The sequence below is a fragment of the Bombyx mandarina genome, chromosome A1, assembly GCF_030267445.1.
Source record: "Bombyx mandarina strain Sakado chromosome A1, ASM3026744v2".
In the NCBI taxonomy this organism is placed as follows: domain Eukaryota; kingdom Metazoa; phylum Arthropoda; class Insecta; order Lepidoptera; family Bombycidae; genus Bombyx; species Bombyx mandarina.
In genome coordinates, this window is record NC_143234.1 from 6002295 (window position 1) to 6022544 (window position 20250).

Genomic DNA, 20250 nt, shown 5'->3' on the forward strand with positions numbered 1-20250 from the left:
TGGTGAACGGTCCTGTAGCACAGCCGGCGTCAAGAAGTCTCTGGAGTCCATAGACATCATAACGCGAATGCATAAACGTTCTTGTTTCACGTCGAAGCAAAGCAACGGATTGGCATTTAGATTAGAAAAGTGACAAGCCCTTCTTAAAATAAAAAAAGCCCACGCGAAACTACACTGACACTCTTCCTTGATCACAATTGCGACGCGGCGTGTAACAGTTAGTATAATAAAAATGAGACAACCTCATCATCTGAGTGACATTCTTTGCGATCTCTATGAAGATCCTATAGTACCAGGCGGGCTGTGAAGCCGGTAAACCCATGAAGCGGTATAAGCCTCGAAATCCAAATATATTTTGTTTAAATTCATTGTCATTCACTTCCAAGTTGTGACCCACGTAAAAGCTTTAATATTAAAATCGCGCCAGTAACTTTGAAAATATTTTTTTTAAAGTTTTATTTTTCCTACCTATGCTGATAGCCTTGAGAGGCTATATCAGCTTCTCCTTGACGTGTAGGTAAGCTCACGGGCTCAAACCGGGTGTGTTGCTAATACTGTCCCTAGCAAGAGCAGTGCTTCGCAGAATCTACCACCAGATCAGAAACGTGACCCACTGAGAAGATCCGGCGAGAAACTCAGCGGGATGTGTCCATGGGTTAATTCACTCGTCGAGCCCTTCGTCGTAAGCGACGGATTCGACGAGGACGGAGACCGGGAAAATCATTAGGCGCCTTTGTAATCATTGGGTGTCATCATATAAACGAACCCCGAACCGCGGATGTAGACTAACTGTGTTTATTAATCCGAAATGATCGCAACAGAGCTCTAATAACATAAATTATCTGAATTCGTATGAACTAAAGGTCATTCGATACCTAAATCCCAATCTACCAAAGGCAACAATTGAAGACATGAGTGGATTTTTTTTTTTTTTTTTTTATTTTTTATTGCTTAGCTGTGTGGACGAGCTCACAGCCCACCCGATGCTAAGTGGTTACTGGAGCCCATAGACATCTACAACGTAAATACGCCACACACCTTGAGATATAGTTCTAAGGTCTCAGTATAGTCACAACGGCTGCCCCACCCTTCAAACCGAAACGCATTACTGCTTCACGGCAGAAATAGGCGGGGCGGTGGTACCTACCCGTGCGGACTCACAAGAGGTCCTACCACCAGTAATTACGCAAATTATAATTTTGCGGGTTTCATTTTTATTACACGATGTTATTCCTTCACCGTGGAAGTCAATCGTGAACATTTGTTGAGTACGTATTTCATTAGAAAAATTGGTACCCTCCTGCGGGATTCGAACACCGGTGCATCGCTTCAACACGAATGCACCGGACGTCTTATCCGTTAGGCCACGACGACCACAAAAGGAATGGATGAAGGGGATATGATACAATTTGTTAATTTTGAGAAAACGGATAACAAACTTTTCTTACTTGTAATTTTTCTTCGTACATAACTCCTTCATCACATGCAATTTCTAAAAATAGCCCTTAAACCCGGATATTTAAGGTCTAATATGGTTTAAAGGCACATAACAGCTTCGTTCAATGTAAAAACTCAAAAATTTTAAAAATGGTACTTAACTCCTTCAGCCACTCGTGTCTTCAATTCAAAGTTATGATTTTTCTTCAAACTCTATCTCAGTCTCCCTGTGTGTTCGGTCTAACGTAAGTCAACCATAAGTAAACGGTGATTGGCCTATACGAATTATAATTAATCCAATTGAAATCGTATTGTTTCTTAAAAAACGATTCGGTTGCTTTTATTTATGAAAAACAGTGGTACATGTCATCTTCTCTTACCGATGCTCAGCACACTCCACCAATTTCATTCGCTTCATTCACAATAATCATAGGATTACGGTATTTTAGGTTTTTGTGGGTAGTTCACATAATTAAAACGAATTTTTCGGTTTAATCTCGCGCTTTTTATTGTATTTCGTATTTTGGTATCTACGACGCCAAGAATAATTTAAGGTTTTTGTGATCAGGGACCACTAAGGTGTTATTCGTCGACATTTGTATACTGTCGTAACTACCGTCTGTTTTTCTAAAAACAAATTCATTTTACAAAGAACGAACTTGGGCTTTCATCTTCACCATAAGAGCTTTCCAGGTGTTAAATAAGCGCCGACTTCATTAGAGAAGATGGACGTATAAATGCCTATAGTAGAATTATTTTGTCCGTGCAGTTTGGGTCATAAAAAATCGGAGCGGTGAAGCGAGCAGTATTTCGATCTCTCTTCCACTCACGAGCCTTATGGACGGACATAGTGATGCGCATTATTGTTGTCGATAAGCGTTATCGGTAGTGTATTTAATTTTGTTATTTTTTGGGTTAGTGATAAAAATGAAAGAAAAAATCAGTAATGGAACACTTACGCCACATATCGTCGCAGCAAGTTAACGAGAATGGCAGAAATTAACACTTTGTAACTTTTCAGTACAAAATAATTCTACTATAGTCAAAAACCGTAAAATATTCGTAAGATAGGAAATAATATAATGGCAGTAAAAAGGCGGGATTGAAACGCGAACGTAATTTTTTAATTTAAAGATGCTATCATTCCATAGAGAGTAGATGAGGACTGCCAGCCTGACTTGGAGCGATTTTAACGAGTAAACGCAAGACAGGGTGAAGTGGAGACAACTTGTGAGGACCGTATCTATGTACTACTAATACTACTACTATCATCACATTGATATTCATCTTAAGATCGTTTTGATATTGTTAATGACAAGTATGAGTAAAATCTGTCCCCTCCGGGGTCACCTAAGGATGACGACAAGTCTGTCAAGAGTGAAACGAATTGGAACAATGACAAGTAATAGATATTAAAATATATTATTTTAGTAATTAACGCATTACACATTCCTTCTCCTTATCCCTGGTGATTTTTTTGTTTAATTATTATCAAATCTATTAATTTCCCCGTTGGTCAAATACATATTTGAAATACTTACAACGTTTATGGTTGAAATCGTAAAATGACATTATTTACATCAAATATAAATTAGAGATTGTTTTGACTATTTTTTTTATTATCCTATCGTTCCAAATAGTAATAAATGACATACAATTTCAGTAGGTATCTCCGTATTGGCTGTGTGTTACGCTGTGTTTTGTGAGCTCCGGAAACCTATTTACTTGGTTTGAGGCACAGCTGCATTCTACTATTTAAAAAAAAACCTTACTCAACGTTAGTCCCAATATCTATTAAACGTCCATGCTATTTTATTAATTACATCTTGTTCTTCATCGATTACTCATAGCATTATCGGGTTTAAGACGTTATTTGTCATTCCCTTTCGGGTTTATATGTTTGTTTTTAATAGTTTCGGATATTTTGTTAAGTGTATAGTGGTAGTAGCTGAATGTATACATATACGACATGATCCATCATCGCTTTAAAGACGATTTTAATGCTTAATGTATGCTTTGGAAGTAATCTATTCAACAAGAGTTCATAGCGAATGCTTCAAGTTGATTTAATGCTTATGTCTTATGTGACAGTGAGATGTCTTAGAGTATCAGCAATTACTATATAGACGGTGATCTCATATATGTATTCAGAGCTAAATTGTGCAGTTTTCCATAAATATGGGTTAAGAGTGGTTTTAATTGTGCCTCATACAGAATCTACTTGAATTTTTGGAACGAAGTTCCTTATCGCGCGTTGTGAAAGGGGGCTAGACGGAAAAAATTCTTACGAAAAGTTGTCACGACACTTTTTAGATCCGTCATTCTGACCAATCAACGTGTAGGCGCTTATCGCGTGACATTGCTCGTATCCGATTGGTCCGCGTAATGAGTACAGTTTCTCGAGATAGCGTTTCAACAATAGTAATTTAGTTCATAGTATTGTTTTTTTCTTCTTCATAGTGCCGTAATTTATTATTATAACTTAAAAAAAAAATTACAATTCCTTCACTAATTAATCGAAAGGAACTTCGTTCCATCCGGGTGTCCCTTGACACCTCTGAAGTTTTTTTTGATTGGTAAAACCTTACCAATACGAATCTTCAGATTACACGAACTAAGACTCAGAATATTGTTTTTTTTTTATCACCCTTGTAGGCAGACACGAGAATACAGCCCACCTGATGGTTACCGTCGCCCATGGACTTCAGCAATGCCAGGGCTTCAGCAGAGCCAAGCCGCTGCCTACCGAAGCTACTGTTGTTAGTAACCGGCGACTTGGTTATGGTATTGTCAATTTCTAACCCACTGAGGTTTCTAACTAAATTTTCTCAGTGGGTTGCGATTCCGATACGATGGTAGATTCAGCGAAGCACTGGCTGGGGAAGATGTTAGTCAACTCTTTCAGGCTGAGCCCCTTGAGATCGTCCACCAGTTAAGGTGATGATAGAACAGCTCCTCATAGCTACGTAGTATATACGTAGATAAAAATTCATGCGTTACTGGTGGTAGAACCTCTTGTGAGTCCGCACGGGTGGGTACCACCGCCCCGCCTATTTCTGCCGTGAAGCAGTAATGCGTTTCGGTTTGAAGGGCGGGGCAGCCGTTGTAACTATACTTGAGACCTTAGATCTTATATCTCAAAGTGGGTGGAGCATTTACGTTGTAGATGTCTATGGGCTCCTAACCACTTAACACCAGGTGGGCTGTAACCCCGTCCACCCATCTAGGCAATAAAAAAAATGCCCGTGATATATCTTTCTTGTCAAGTGTTTCAAAGCGGGCTTGATTAAATTAGCCAATAAATAAAGTTAATTGTGGGGAGAAAACTAAAGCAAACTTCAATTATATTAACACGTATAACTCAAATAATAACGCTAGTAGATGCATTCATAAAACCAAATTTTTAAATAACATAAAGTTAATTGACGAGGAAACTCTCCCAAACAACGATCTTCTCACCGAAACCTGTTCGGGTGAATAAGCGATCATTTTATAACGAAAAACCAACAAAAAAAAACAGTTTTGATAAGAGTTAAGTGTCACAGGATAGACCGCTGGAATTTATGTTAATCGAGACAAAAAAAAAACATTTAAAGTACTCATTTTGAACCTTTTTTTTGTTGTTGTTCAATGCTCAAAGCGAGTTAAGCTCGATTCGGTGTTTGAAGAACTTGTACCAAGAACGCCCTATCGGTTTTTTTATGTACATATAAATAATACTATTTTCTTCTGTTTTGCGAGTCGTAGATATGATGAATACTACTACGACTAGGGGTGGATTACGGGATAGGAAAAGCAACACATTTGAGATCTGGGTACAATTTTAGTATCTCGACCGCGGCTGTTGGGAATGCTGACGCATTGATACGTCTTTTACTAACACAAGGGGCACGAGCAGCATGCCCAGGCGACACGGCACTGCAATACGAGGCTCATGCCTTATACGAAGTTTCCGTATATAGTTCTTTGCCTCGACTACTGGTTTTTTACTGGTGGTAGGACCTCTTGTGCGTCCGCACGGGCAGGTACCACCACCCTGCCTATTTCTGCCGTGAAGCAGTAATGCGTTTCGGTTTGAAGGGTGGGGCAGCCGTTATAAATATGATTGAACACGGGTGCTACTTGGCTTAGAAACATCGTTTCGCATTGTAGACTGACAAGCATACGGCCCACCTGATTTTGAGTGGTCGCCCATGGACGATAACATTTCCAAAGACACAGCCAAGCTATTTATTGCCTACCGATCAATTGTTGTTATAATATTATCGCCTATAACGAATAATTTCTTCTCTTGTTCGTTCATTCATCACAATACTATTATAATACGCTAGCGGCCCGCTCCGGCTTCGGTCGGGTCTTGAACAAAAATTTAAACGATATTTGACGTTGTTTTATTTTTTAAAATAAAAGAACACTTATTGCGGCATAACTATAATAGTTAAAAATATGCATGCTGTCGCGACACTTTTTATAAATAATAATGTGTTCTATAAAGTCGTAGTACATTATTTTATTCTATCATCAATCGTTTTCGCAGGGCACGCGATGTAAAGAATATTTTAGGTAATTTTTTACACCGTGGGTTACATTATTGGAATTTTAGTAAGGAGCCCCAATTTTTTTCAAATATGATTATAGCATATGTCACTAGGGAATAGTGAAGCTTCCAAACAGTGAAAGAATTTTTCAAATCGGTCCAGTAGTTTCGGAGCCTATTCAATACAAACAAACAAACAAATCTTTCCTCTTTATAATATTTGTATAAAGTATAGATATTAATATAGGTACATTAAGTTAACATTACCTAATCTTAGAAATGATTCAGTAAACAATTGCAATTTATTCATCGGAAAGCTTGCAGTTTTGCACCTGTGTTTTTGCTGACCCGCGTCAAGAACGTATCTCGGAATACTGAGATCCGTGTGAAATGAAATACGATGATTATTGCATTTTAAAGCTAGTTAACATTGGTACATTGATTACTTGGAAATAAAGGTTGCAAATAGATCATTCTCGGAGCTGAAACAGCGTCAAGGTAACTGGAGAATAATATCAAATAGCTATTATATATGTACATGCATGTTATTCTGGTAACTTTTATGTTATACTAAAACGATTATAATGCATAAAAATAAATTAAGCATGAATTCATTAAAATGGCTTGTAATGAATAAAATAAAAAATACGGTAAATGAGGCTTACATTTAATTTTTATTGTGTATAATGCATTATGGTTTCTATATCTTTCGTTTTTTTTCCTAACTATGCTGATAGCCTTGAAAGGCTATATCAGCTTCTCCTTGACATGTAGGTGAGCTCACGGTGCTCAAACCGGGTGTGTTGCTACCACTGGTCCTAGCAAGAGCAGTGCTTCGCAGTCTCGATATCGAAACGAACGATATCGATCGACAAGGAGTCTCGTATGATGAGCATGAGTCTGTCTGGCACTCTCATGTTATACATTTGTAAATCAAATCGTTATGCCAGACTTTGTCGAACGCCTTTGCGATATCGAAGAAGAGGGCTCCGGTCGGGATTGGTTTCCGCCTATTTACCTCTATTAAGATATGCTCCGTAAGGCGGTGCACTTGTTGTATGCACGAGTGCTTGGCGTGGAACCCAAACTGCTCGTCTGTTAATATTTTCTTTTCGGTAATGAAGTTCCAGAGGCGTTTCCGAAGGAGTCGTTCGTATATTTTGACTATCGCTGGGAAAAGACTAATCGGACGGGAACAAGCGGTTTCATTTTTCGGTTTGCCCGGCTTATGTATACCGATAACGTCCGCTTCTTTCCATACCGCGGGAAAGATACAGTTCGTCATAGCGGCATTCAAAATGGTAGCTAACATTGCTGTTAGTTGGACTGGTAAAATTTTAAGTGCGCGATTGTGGATTTTTTTTTTTTTTTTTTTTTTTATTGCGTAGATGGGTGGACGAGCTCACAGCCCACCTGATGTTAAGTGGTTACTGGAGCCCATAGACATCTACAACGTAGACGCGCCACCCACCTTGAGATACAAGTTCTAAAATCTCAGTATAGTTACAACGGCTACCCCACCCTTCAAACCGAAACGCATTACTGCTTCACGGCAGAAATAAGCAGGGCGGTGGTACCTATCCGCGCGGACTCACAAGAGGTCCTACCACCAGTAATTACGCAAATTATAATTTTGCGGGTTTTGATTTTTATTACACGATGTTATTCCTTCACCGTGGAAGTCAATCGTGAACATTTGTTGAGTACATATTTCATTAGAAAAATTGGTACCCGCCTGCGGGATTCGAACACCGGTGCATCGCTTCAACACGAATGCACCGGACGTCTTATCCTTTAGGCCACGACGACTTCGAATGCCGTCGGAGCCGGGTGCCTTCCTAGGTTGAAGGTTGTGGATCGCTTTCTCGACTTCGTTTGTGGTAATGGGAGGTAACGCGTCCGAGGACAGCAGGAAAGCTCTGCGCTCGACCTCCCTGTCGACTAATATTCATTACACGGGTAAGGGAATCAAACTACTTTCTACTACTTCCTCGTCTTCCACTGTATCCTCCTCTTGATCTCGAACTGGTTTCTTGTCTCCGTATTTCCTCAGTGTGCTATGCTTGTTTTCTCTGCTCAGTGTATAAAAATTTAACCGGCAAGAAAATAATGATTGTGTGAAATACAAAGTATTGATGAACAGGTGTATTATCTTTTATATTTCAATATATGGAATTTTAGGTTTAATACCGTAGTAGTAGGTCAAATACAAGAAGACTTTTCTAAAAACCTTAGACACACTCAGATCAAACCATATTAGAGATAGAGTGCAACCATCCGTTGAACTTCTAAGAGACAGGAAATGACGCGGAAATTTAAATTAACATTCCAAGAATTAGCCACTGAATAAGTTAAAATTACCAAAATAAACATCGCAGCTGTATTTTTATCATAAATTCGAATACCGAAGAAAAAGCCACTAAAGTATATTTATATACGAAAATCATACTTCGTATACAGGCGGGATTTAAGAGCTCATGACAAACCAATAATCAAGCACAATTTATCATTGGAATCGCAAAAAAACTTACAATAATCATGCACATAAATCGGACTTGAGGTCAGAATTTTCACGGTTCGGTTCGAAAAGGTGACTAAAGTTGACTCATATTGTTGTTTCATTATAAATTCACGAAATGTCTTAATTAAATGATCGAAACCGGCGTAATAATTCAGAAAAAACACACAGCATCCTACTCCGGTTCTGTCCGTCTCTTTCCAACCAAAGCTATCGTATTCTCCATCTCGTTCTAGCCCAGACGGGCTTGTGAATTGTTCTTTTTACAAAGCGTACGTTGTTAAATGGCTTATGTGTATTCATATGTAAGAACTGTACCTTCACCGGCAGATATAAAGTCGAATTTGGGCTGGGCGAATGTAGTTATTACATCTGTGATCTTGTAACGATGATCAAGTTATCTCGCTCGAGCAAAACAAAATACAGCACAAGTCCTTTGAGCTTTCAAGTATGGTTGCCCCAAAGAGGATGCTTTTTATGGTTAGATACATTTTGATTGGTATTTTCTTATTTTTTTGCAGGTCGCGTGCAATAAAAACACTTTCACGGATTAATATTGCATATTATAAAATCCGACATTTTGTATCGTTTACAGTTTTAGGTTTTTTTTTTTGTTTTGATCAAGATTCATTGTTTTAACTGGTACCGTAGACTGAAGAAGTAAATTTAGTAAATTACTAGTCTAGTAAATTTAGTGGTGGGTGCTCCTTCGAGGATTGAGAATTATCAAAGCAAGGAGGAGTAGGTTCCATCGAGGTCAATTTTAAACTTTCATTCGAAGAATTATATAGCAGCAAAAGGAAAGTATTGTGGCGATATAGGTAATATATAAAAAATATTTTTGTGTATTTCCGCTGCGAAACTGTCATATGTTCCGGTTTGTAGGGACAGAAGTTATAGGCTGTTGAGACCTCATCTATGCCTCAACTATATCTTTTGGAACAACTAGTATTGCGGTTTTTTGTGATTTGTACCCTGGTTTAAGGGGCAGTGTTTTGAGGAGTTGTGCGAGATATTAAATAATGTTGGGGGTAACCATCATATAGCTCCTGATATTGGATAGATGCCTCAATCTCACTTATGACATTTTAAAGATAAGTTTGCATATAATATATACAAGTTCCATCATCGTGGTATGTGAGTAATGTAGATCTTCACGACGACTTAAATTTAGTAACGACACGTAAGAATCTAAAGGTAGCGTCAGAACGCTACTTCGACAAAGCAGCGTGATACAAAAAACCTCTTATCGTGGCCGCCGCTAATTACTTATCCAACCGCGACGGGACAACGCAAAGCCGCCGTCGCCCGAAACAGCTCTTGTCGGATCCCCCAGATTCACTCTGGGTGCTTTTAAATCTCTCAAGTACCGGTCACCGTCCTCGTCGGAGTCGACGAGAACGACGAGCGAACTAACACATAGACACAGCCCACTGAGTTTCTCGCCGGATCTTCTCAGTGGGTTGCGATTTCGATCCGGTGGTAGATTCTGCGAAGCGCTGCTCTTGCTAGAGCTAGTGTTAGAAAATTCTAGGTTGAGCCCGTGAGCTCACTTACCCGTCCGGGAGTAACTGGAATAACCTCTTGGGCTACCAGCGAATCCTCCTCCTCGCGTCGTTTTCCTCATTACTGAGGGTCGTGACTCCCCCGCTGCATCAGTTCCTCCCGTACGATTTCCCTCCATCTGCTGCGATCCTTAGCTTCATGAACCAGCGAATAGGTAGGGAAAAATTCAGTTCCGAGCAAGATTCGGACCGGCCGTCTACCGAGCAATTTTTCTCGCTGTATGGAAGATCTCTAGGTTGTTAAACCTCCCAAAGATAATGCCGATGACAATTACGACACTTATTTGTAATCGTCCGAGGTTAATTCCATGTTAAAGTCACTTTTCAGTGCAAGTACAGTATTCATATGTCAATACGAAGCTGACAGCGACAGCTCACGTCATTGTTCGTTGCAAGCCACACAATTGGGTTTGGTTCCAACATATTTGTTTCGAGGTACTTGGCAAATTTTTCATGAGCCCTTAATCCCATCAATGCCGTACTGCGTAAGGCTCTTCTTATGATGAATGTTCTTACTAATACATGATTCATGCAGAGCCCGCAAGAACCAATTTCACGCATTCTATCATGTATGTTCTTTTGTAGATAGTAAGTGGAGGTTTACGTTATCGACGTCTGTTTTAGTTTTAGGGAGTTCGAAGGATTCGAACGCGAAGAAAATTAAATTTGGAACTCGAAATCAAGTTCTTAAAAATTTTTTTTTTTTTTTCTGGATAATACCTACTTAGATCGATGTATAATGAAAAATAAAAGTTTTTTTTTATACAGACGTGGTTTCGTATTTTTCGGATACTTTCGGATTTGATGATTTTTGAAAACTACCTTCCGACCAATTTTAATATGAAGGAAACAATAGAAAATCACGAGAATGATTTGGAAAATATAGCTCTTTTACTTTTGACTGCTAGTTTTAACACGTTAACTTACTTAACATACATGAACACAAGGTTTTATTTAGGACGAATCCCGATCGGAACTCCAATTTTAAAGTACATATTTATGGGATACCTAATTCGTTTATAATGTAATCAAACGTGATATTACTGTCAGTGGTTTATGATCCCAAGAACTGTGGAGTATTCAAAACGTTGGTAACAATAAACTGATAATAACAACGCTAGATTAAACAATTAAAAGTGTTGTTAACTTTTTTTATTTTTTTTTTAGGTGGGTGGACAATCTCACAGCCCGCCTGGTGTTAAGTGGTTACTGGAGCCCATAGACATCTACAACGTAAATGCGCCACCCACCTTGAAATATAAGTTCTAAGGTCTCAGTATAGTTACAACGGCTGCTCCACTCTTCAAACCGAAACGCATTACTGCTTCACGGCAGAAATAAGCAGGGCGGTGGTACCTACCCGCGCGGACTCACAAGAGGACCTGCCACCAGTAACTACGCAAATTATAATTTCCCGGGTTTAATTTTTTTATTACACGATGTTATTCCTTCACCATGGAAGTCATCGTGAACAATTGTTGAGTACGTATTTCATTAGAAAAATTGGTACCCGCCTGAGATTCGAACACCGGGCATCGCTCAACACGAATGCACCGGACGTCTTATCCGTTAGGCCACGACGACTTCATGTACTCGTATTTATTAGCATCGAATCGAAATTGTAATCTCAGCAACAACTCTCGATGAATTTCCTGTCTCAAAAACACGATAGAAAAAAAAAGAGCTCGCTGAAACTACATTTTTCTCGTAATGCAAAGATTTTTTCCCACGGTCGCTTATTTCGTTCAATCCGAACGGAATATTAAAATCTGTTTGAACAAACGAGAAGCAGTTCAGGTTCTGTGCTTTTAAAGCGTGGTCTACACTGCACTCTAACATAAACTGCGTTTACACTAACGCAAGTGTAGACAACACAAGTGCCCTATATAAAAATACGGCTATTCTAAAATCTTAACTCTGCTTTAGACGCACCTATATATTGCAAAGATCGGGAAAATATCTCGTACTACCGTCAGAAATCGACTGCCGTTTGAACGCGCTGATTAAGGCCGGTCGTTTTTTCGATTATCCCAATCTCACGAGCCTCTCGGAGTAGAGACTGCAAATACCTTGAATCAATTTTTTCGTTTTGCTGGATCTCATTCGACTCTCAGATAGCGACTACCGTAGGACAGACGCAATTGAAATTGGTTGCCGGTGAATAATGCTCGATATATCGTAGATTGAGTTCCGCGCCAATGAGATTAATCAGGTTAAGGCTGCAATGGAGAGTCCTCTGTAGAGAAGAGAGGATTGGTGCAAGAAGAGATGATTGGCGCTGGTTCCTAAAGCTTGTCGCTAAAAACATTACGGCTACAACCACTCTGCCAAGACTGTAGCGACGAAAAAGACTTCGGAATGGACCACCAGGATGCTTCCTGACTGCTACGACATGTGCTTCTGTTGTTCTGAAATAATTCTTAGCGTAAGTCACGGGTCGGCAAACTTATTAGCCAAAGAGCCAAATATGCAAATTAAAACGATTTAAAAAAATTGAAAGCTAAATCTGTTTGTAAATGCAGTAAACATTTATTATTGCAAATCATAAATAAATGCTATATTGTATACTGCTTCGATTAATATATATAATAATCGTCATCAGTCAGGGGTGCTGATCGTATGACCGTACATACTATTAACCGGCTTTTTTATATTTGTGCCAGAGCCAAACTCAAGAGTTCAAAGAGCGGCTCTCCAGTCCCGAAGCCGCACTTTGCCGACCTCTGGCCTAAGTCTTCGGTTCAGATCTGTCTCTCGCAATGCTGGTATCAACGGACGTCCATGATCATGTTCGTCTTAAAGTCAATAAAAGCGATTTACCAAACGCGCCCTTGTTCATGGGGTCTCTAAAATTCTGTAGAGTCTTTCGTCCGTTTTCCCGGAATACAAGTAAGTGTATTGCTTGAGACGTCACCGCTCCTCATCCCAGTTTAAATATTAACACGGCAGTCAACGCAAGTAAATATTCAGTGATGAGTATTTACCGACCACTTCACGTTTAGATAATTATTTAGTCCGTATATATTTTTTACATCTTTTATTGTTAACGAACGTATCGGTGATAATATATTTTTGGTTGGTTTAAATGAGTAGTAGCGGAAGATTAATTAGCCTGCAGTAAGTTAATAAGGTTCCTACCAAAATACCTACACAAAAGCGCGATTTAACTTATGGTTTTCATTTCTCTTCATTACTGTTCGGACATATTACATTATTGTTTGCACTGGATTTCATTTAATACTTAATACTAAAGATGGAACACACAAAAGGTATTTTAAGTATTAGAAGAATTTAGTTGAGAGGAAGAAAATCCGATATAAATCAGGTGCGGTCGAATTAATCACTAAATTCTCTGAAGGATTGTTTGTCACCGCACCACCACATACTACGACGAGATTCTGGATTTATTTTATCCTAATTTGCAAAATCCACTTATGTTGTAAAATCTATTTTAATTTTGTTTAAAAGTTTTTATTATTATTGTCTACCTAATATTGTTCTTCTGTTTGTCTGTATGAAAGTCTGATAGAAGGAATGTATGGTAGGAAGCGGCTTGGCTCTGCCCCTGACATTGCTGACGTCCATGAGCGACGGTAACCACTTACCATCAGGTGGGCCGTAGGCTCGTATGCACACAAAGGTAATAAAAAAAATAAAAAAGTCAATGTGACGCTTAACGAACCTTCTAATAATAAATTAAATAAGGCTTGTAGACAAATTTCATTTTCACGCTATTCATTCACAGGTTCCTTTTCTTCACCACGATTTTTACATTTCAGGAGTTCCCGATACCCCGGAGTACTTGCAATGACTCGTCGACTCGCCCTAACAACGTAAACCCACAGTATTGAGAGTTTTTTCTGAACACTATTCGAGTTCCAGTGGTAACACCAAAAAAACTGACTAGAAAGAAGGTAGGCAGCTTTTCTGCGCCCAACATCCTATGCCAGTCTTTACTCTTCAGTCTATCCGTGATCGTGGCGCTTGCAACACGTCGATTTTGATTTATGAGGAACTCGTGAAATTTGAAAAACGGGGTGAGAGCCCATCTGCGTTATGTAGTTGTGAAAATTTAAAACAATCCTTAATAGTACATAGTTCAATACACCCAAAGATTTCCCATGTATACCTAATCCTTAAAATAATATGAGGTATGATAATTAAACCACAATTTGTAAATTAATTTTGCGAGTAACATGTCAACTTAGGCAAGACACCAAATTCTAAGGCAAATCTTTAATATACCTAGACGGATGGCGAGGTTTTAAATTTGAGTTACAGTAATTTTTGTTATTCATTAGATTCTAATTGAAGACGTCGTGGCCTCAAGAATAAGACGTTTGGTGCATTCGTATCTTGCGACTGTGCCGGTGTTCAAATCCTGTTGGCAGATACCAATTCTTCTAATGAAATACGTACTAACAAATGTTCACGACTGATTTCCACGGTGAAGAAATAAAATCGTGTAATAAAAACCAAACCCGCAAAATTATAATTTAGGTAATTACTGGTGGTAGGGCGTTTTGTGAGTCCGCTCGGGTAGGTACCACCACTCTGCCTATTTCTGCCGTGAAGCAGTAATGTGTTTCGGTTTGAAGGGTGGGACAGCTGTTGTACTGTTAAAACTAATAATACCTTAGAACTCTTGCCTTAGGTATGCGGCATTTATGTTGTCTATGCGCTCCGGTAACCACTTAACACCAGGTGGGCCGTGAGCTCGTCCACTCATCTTAGCAATAAAAAAAAATGTTGCAGTCAGTTTGGCTAATACAGTTATTATTAATAAAACCCGATTAGTGTTCACAATATATGCAACACTAATCAATGTAATAAATACGGTCGGAACAATCAATTTACGTAGATCTTATGTTTGAGAAATTCGGTATTAGGCTTTAAACTTTAAAGTGATCTTCAAATTAGATTTCGATAAAAACTTCCTGTGCGGTAAATAGCAAAGTTACATAAATGTATCTATTTAATACTACAAAACTCGATACTTTGTAGATTTTATTAACACATGGAATAAATTGAAAACTATTAAAAATTCAAAAAATTCAAAGGTTTGAATAATTTTTTTCAATACGTTCTTTTTTTTTCTTAAATTGATTATATCCAACTTAATATTAATTGTATTAAAAGATTCTTATTGACCAAATTAATTTTCTAGATTACCCAGATTAAGCATTATTATTGCCTTGAATCAACTAACACCTGCAATTAGTGTCAGACCTCCCACTCACTGAGTTATTTTAAGCGTCCACTAGACTCGATAAAAAACTTTTATCGACCATGCAAATTCATGAATTATCTTTGTTTATGTTAGTGCATCATTCAGCATAGCGCTGAGGAAATGCGATTAAGACATTATCTGGTTAGCACTATCCCCGCCAGAGAGAGACAACGAAAAAATTCGTTTCCATGTTATTTGTATTGAAATAACTCTCAGTGCGAGCGGGACGTAATTATTGAAATGTCACGTTCGACGCGTGTATAATGAGAAAACGGCTGTCTCTTTCGCTCCTGACGTTTTACAAACGTTTATTGTCATGTTACTGTCTCGTTTCGACGGGCGAGATTGAGATGGAATCGCCGTCCGTGTCCTCCCGCAGACCCGCTGGCCGGCCGCTATTACTATTCTATGTCGGCTCGGGCCGCGTCGATAGTGGACGTGTTTGTATTTTAATTGATTTGAAATCGTTATTATTTCTTAAATAAAAAAAACAAACTTTTTGAAACCACGCGAACGGTTATTGACGTGGGTGTAAAGTGACTATTTATTTATTTATCCCGCTGTGACAAATAGTTTTATTTTTGGTTTTATAAATTGACAAGTGAGCATGTGTTATGTGCGGTATTTATTATTATGCGAATGGATTGCTTTGCCGGCGATATAGTTTGACACGAGATGACCCGACTAATGAAGATATTTTTCTGTAAGTCATCTGAATTCACTTAATCGAATTTATTCTTAGTAAAAGTTTAAAATAATTCACGGCTCGACAAAAACGATTTTATGAATTACCTGTTTTTCGTTTTTAGTTTTTAAATGTAACGCTGAAAATGCATTGAAAATATTTTTAAAAGTGACAAGTGAAGTTAAAAGTTCTGAACATGTGGCTCGAGTATTTTGTACCTGCTACGATTTTGGTCGAAAAGGGATTGACTTTTTGTGTGTTCAAAAACAAAGGAGAGACCAGGACGACGGGGAGCCCATGTTGCAGTTCAGTCACGTTTTTCGTTATTCCCGGGATTGACCGGAGTTTTTACATTTTATATGTCACTTCTGAACAGAGAGGATTACTTATTTAACATTTCTTAAATTCAACACGTATTAGTTTTGATTCTCTGAAGCGGGACGGATGTAAGCTGAATAATGGAAGATATTATTTTGATTTATCGTTATAAGAGACGTTTTATGATTATCTTTTTTGTCGAAATAAACGAATGTGAATATTTTAATACACTACGCTTACATTACCTATTCTATAAACTTGGCTGCATATAAAGACGCAAATAAATTACATCATAGTTTCTCGTTAATTGTTAAAAAAGAAAAAGCAAAAGAATTTGTTAGATCTTATCTCTAAAACCGAAACGCCAAATGCTAGTTACGTCAGATATATTATGAGATAATTTAATTTTGACCGTGAACAAAACCTGATATTATATCATTTTAATAAATATATTAATGAGATGCAGGAAATCAAATCGATAGTACAATTTTACAATTAATACAAAATCGTTACCATTTCAGCCTGTATTTTCTCGATATAGTTTGTCAAACGTAGCTTGATACGCAAGAAAGTTGGGAAAGTGACATTAGTAAGGTTGGATTCTGGTCGATCAAAAAATCCATTATCGAACGACGATGAATGTTTTTTTAAATAGATCGCATTCAATTTGACAAACTAAATAATAAAAATCTGCCTAACTTCAATCATTAACTTTTAATTCTCTGAAACAGACCAATTTTTGATTTTTGGTCCCCGCTTATTATTTGACTGGTAAATCATGTATTATGTGAAGTTAAAGCCATTGTCCACCTTAAGGGATGAGATCGGGGTCGCAATTACAATCAAATACCTACTGATGATTCTAATCTTTAGAGTTTAAGCGAATCGTCCTAACACTTTCGTAATTAATTGGTGGCAGATAGGACTTTGTACTATCAATAAGCGCCGGGCTTAATATAAAAAATAAACACACATGTGACATTGTGATATTAATTATAAATGGCGGAAATATTACAAAGGCGCCATTTGAAGGCAGCCGCTTGGCTGTGCCCCTGGTATTGCATCAGAAACCTTAGTCCATGAGAGACATTGATCATACACCATCAGACATCGTATATAATTGATAAATTATAATCAGAAAATGAAATGACTTTCTTTAAATAACAATTTTACATGTCGTTCTTCAAACGAGGCTTGCGGAGAGTACTTAAAGGTAGGCAGCAACTTGGCTCTGCCCCTGGCATTGCTGTCATCTATTATCTAGTGATGGTAACTATCAGATGGGCCATATGCTCGTCTACCTACAAAGGCCATAAAAAAAATAAGATTTTAAAATACCTTAGGGTTACCGCTTAGCTTTGCTTCCGACATTATTTATGTTCACTGGCTATGTCCACTGGTCACCGTCCTCGTCGAACCTATTGCTTACGACGAAGGGCTCAACGAGTGAATTAACCCATATACACAGCCCACTGAGTTTCTCGCCAGATCTTCTCAGTTGGTCGCGTTTCTGATCCGGTGTTAGATTCTGCGAAGCACTGCTCTTGCTAGGGCCATTGTTAGCAATACACCCGGTTTGAGCCCCGTGAGCTCACCTACACGTCAAGGAGAAGCTGATATAGCCTCTTAAGGCTATCAGCATAGGTAGGAAAACTAAGGCTATGTCCACAAGTCAGTAGTAGTGGTAGGTGAATTATGAGTTTGTACGCAGAGGCACGTATTCACCATCATCCTTCGTATTTCTTTTTATTTATTTATTGCTTAGATGGGTGGACGAGCTCACAGCCCACCTGGTGTCAAATGGTTACTGAAGCCCATAGACATCTACAACGTAAATGCGCCACCCACCTTGAGATAAGTTCTAAGGTCTCAGTATAGTTACAACGGCTGCCCCACCTTTCAAACCGAAACGCATTACTGCTTCACGGCTGAAATAGGCAGGGTGGTGGTACCTACCCGCGCGGACTCACAAGAGGTCCTACCACCAGTACAAAGCAGTCATATGTTTCGGGGTAAATGATTATCCATCTGTTAGTATTAAAAAGAAATTCCGTATCCTAACGCGGGCGGCGTTATTCGCGATGGCCGGGGACCCTAGTAACAACTTACCGTGAAGTGGAATATGAAAGCCGTATTATCACGAGACGTCTCCTTTTCGAGTTCTCTTTTTTTCTGGACCGGGCCGAACCTTCTACGAGGTTCCCGCGCCTTAAGGAAGACGCTTGACCCCGCGTAGTCGGTTTTTTTAATTGTCAAATTAGTCGGAGTGAGAAAAACATTGCTAAAATAATTTTCCAAAGCCATATATATTAATTTTATCGTATCAAAAATTACTAGTCGACTTCCTTAGTTTTAGAATTACCGTTCACATTTTTTACTTGCTTCTGGTACCTATAGGATACTCGTTTTGAGGCTATCATTAGTGAATATACAGCTAATCTAAGAACGTACGATTCGCTTCGTATTGTTTTATTTTAACTCAAAAATGGCTTAGACATCATTGCAATTCCCGCCATGCACTTTTAAAATGTCAAAGTCAAACGTCAAATTTAAAAATAGAATAAACGATAAATTAAAAATCAAAGAATTCATAGATTCACGAATCGTCCCGAACTTGCACGAGTTTACCCGAAAGCTACATGTTGACCCGATCGTTTCGATCACGAACGCTTTAAGATAAAGCAATGATTTGTTTCCATCGCACACAGAGAAATTATTCTGAGATGTTATTTATTGAATTGCAAGTTATAATTAAATGTTATTGAATTGATATATTGACTATTTTTATTTTCGTTGTCGCCCGAGGACGTTTCTAGAGATTCTGAACGATGAAACACGTCAAGTTTTGAATTTATGAATCTTTATTTATGTTGTTCGAAATACCTACATCGATACTGGTACTCTTTTACTTTCTAATTAAAAAAAAAATGGGTTTAGTAAATGAATTGTTTCGAAATACAATGAAAACGGGCAAGAGGCTTCTCTAAGTAGTATGAATCTGAAGAAATTATTCGAGATGATCCACTCATCTCCTTTTTATCATCGCACCTCCCGCCATCGGAGCAGAGTTCATCCATATTATCTGGAACCGCTGCATTCATCGACAGTGCGTTTCCAAAGATCTTTTTTGCTACGTACTATCCGGCTTTGGAATTAACTCCCTTCCATGGTGTTATCCGAGCACTATGACATGTCCTTCTTCAAACGAGGCTTGCGGAGAGTACTTAATGGTAGGCAGTGGCTTGGCTCTGCCCCTGGCATTGGTGACGTCCATGAGCGACGGTGACCGCTTGCCATCAGGTGGGCCGTATGCGCTCGTCTGCCTGCAAACCCAATAAATAAATAAATGCGAGTGCGAAGTCCGATCTGCTGAAAATAATGATACTGTATTCTTTTATTTTGAAAACTACTGCGCATTACTTGTATCATTTAGGTAGTTCGTTTAGCGCTGGCAAATCCAGTTTATTTCTTCAAATCTTCAACGAGAAACCATTTCAGAACCCAGTTCATCTTTTTCCTTTAATTCGGTCACTAGTTTAAATGACTGACTTATTGAAATTCTATTTCAGAATCCAGTTCCTTTTTTTCCTTTAATTCGTTCACTAGTTAATTTTAAATGACTGACTTATTATATCCTAATCATAATATCAATCGTATGGTAAAGTTTTTTATTTACTTCTTTTTTTTCAGTTTCCGATGTGCAATAAACTGTGTACACTTCTCTAAAATTAGAAGCGGCTCGTATCCAGTCAGACATCCACTATATGTCATCTCCCAACACACAAAGTGGCAACGACGATACAGTAAAAAAGAGCAAATAACTCATTAATTTTAATCGAAATTTTAATTTTACGAAAGCACTACGCTGAAACACAAACCGATTGTACAATTACCGAAAACATATCCCTAATAAATGTAATAACGATTTTGATGTTTCTTAACATATAAAATACTCGAATG

General features: G+C 38.4%; 1 protein-coding gene across 2 annotated transcripts in view; it reads left to right on the plus strand.

The window, feature by feature from the left end:
• Window positions 1-15683: 15683 nt before the first annotated feature.
• Window positions 15684-20250, plus strand: part of ci (transcriptional activator cubitus interruptus) — a 150598-nt gene continuing 146031 nt past the window's right edge. For both annotated transcript variants that reach the window (XM_089739468.1, XM_089739469.1), the window contains exon 1: window positions 15684-15990. The gene's annotated coding sequence lies outside the window, so the exon portion shown is untranslated. The remainder of the gene's footprint in view (window positions 15991-20250) is intronic.